Below are 2,051 nucleotides of genomic sequence, written 5' to 3' on the forward strand. Positions count from 1 at the left end.
TGCAAAAGACATTAATGTCAAATTTTATAAACAATTGTGTTAGGGATATTATAAAATTAAAAAAAAAAAAAACTGAACATTTACAACCCACATAATTTTATTTTTATAGTTCACTAGTAATTATACCTTTATAAAATAAATGCAATGTAATTGGGTCTCTAAAATTGATTACAAGCGAAGGAATACATGTAGGTGTACAGGTTTACCTTTACAAGTGAAGCTTTATATTATGGTAAAAACTCAGGTGAAGTCGACTTCACGTGAAGTCGATTGTACCTGAGTTTTTATCTTATATTATCGCATAAAAGGGGGATTAGAGTGTAATTTACCCCAAAATTATGTCACAAACACAAATCAACAGTATATATCGGTTTATTTATAAATGTTATTAAATATAGTAAAAATTATATTAAAAACTAATAATTCAGTGACAAATTTAAATCTTCGCTAAATATAGCAGCAAAAACATCCTAACAAGTTTACAACAAGTTAACAATAGTTTTACCAACGGTTTTATAACCGTTGCAAAAAATCTAGTCACCGCTAAACCAATCATTAAGCTGTAAAAATAAGCGTCAAAAAAATGTTTTGTTGTAGTGATATATACTTATGTTTTATAATTTTATTTGAATATAGTTTCATACAGTTAGTTAATTGCATTACATTTGCATTAATAGAAGATATTAAATTATGAGAAAAACTCAAAACAATCCCTGACAATTATTTCGAAAGACAACGAGATCTTTGACAAAAAAAAAAAAACTCAACTCGACTCCTGACAATTACCTCGAAAGGACAACGAGGTCCCTGTGCCAAAAAAAGTTAATTTTTTTGGCATAAAAAATAATTATATTTGTGCCAAAAGTAATTCATATGACATATGTATCACTTTGCTATGAAATTAATGGATTAATATAACATAGAATGAATTTTTAATGGTTATCAATGGGATGGAGATAAATTCCCCCTTCTCGACCTGAAGAAATTCACATAATTAATATTAGTTGAAGATATATGGCTAAGGAAACTTTATATATATATAAAAGAATCTTAGTGCCGGAGTTTGAATAGTACACATTGATATATACAAAATCGGCAGAAAGAGACAGTGTTTTGGATTTAAGAATATTTTGTGCTCTGTTAGTTATTATCTTATCTCAATGTTTTATTCCCAGCTGGAAGAGAAGAAAAAAAAATCGTTTTTTTTTTTAATTTTTTCCCTATACACGAATATTAACTTTGACTTTTTTGGGGTTGCAACGTGAAAAACGTTTCGTATGGAGGTGTACTTAGTTGCTGTCATTGAGTTGGAACTTGGAACTTGGAACTAAACTTTAGACGTATATGTACCAAAAAAATAAAAACAAATTGAATTCTATTATTCTAGTATTATTATATTTTAGAACATTCATTTTCAGTAGTCAAAAAACAAAATAGTGCAACATATCCAAAAAAAAATACAAAATACAAAATGTTCTAGCTAGCATGCATGAGCTAGTTTGAGGAATACTACTATTTCACGTCAATATACAAATAAACCTACCCTAAATTAACCTAATATTTTATATGTATTAAGTTACTTTATAACTTTTATAGTTTGAAGCTCAATACTTAAATTCTTCATGATCAATAATGATAATTTAGTTAAAATAAAAGATATACAACTTTCTCCATCATGTACACTTTTAGAAACCAAAATCTTGATTAGATGTTTAAGGGATCGAATTAACTAATAATTAATTCATACCGTCACATTGCATTACATAATTAGTCATATAATTAATTAGTATAGTAATTGTACAATGCTATATATAATAGGACACACAATTACTTTGAGTTGATCGAATTTTATTTTGTGTATGCAGTAATTCATTGTTCAACACTAAACTCTTAAATATAACGATAAATTAGTCATTGATCTATCGATAACAAAAAAATATATAATAGAACATATTATTTAATTTATGTAGCTGACCCATGGAAGTTGTTATTTATAGTCCCGTTACGTTACTAGTTATAAACTTATAATTAAGGTCATTGTCATGCTTTAA

The sequence above is a fragment of the Arachis ipaensis genome, chromosome B06 (assembly GCF_000816755.2).
Source record: "Arachis ipaensis cultivar K30076 chromosome B06, Araip1.1, whole genome shotgun sequence".
NCBI lineage: Eukaryota > Viridiplantae > Streptophyta > Magnoliopsida > Fabales > Fabaceae > Arachis > Arachis ipaensis.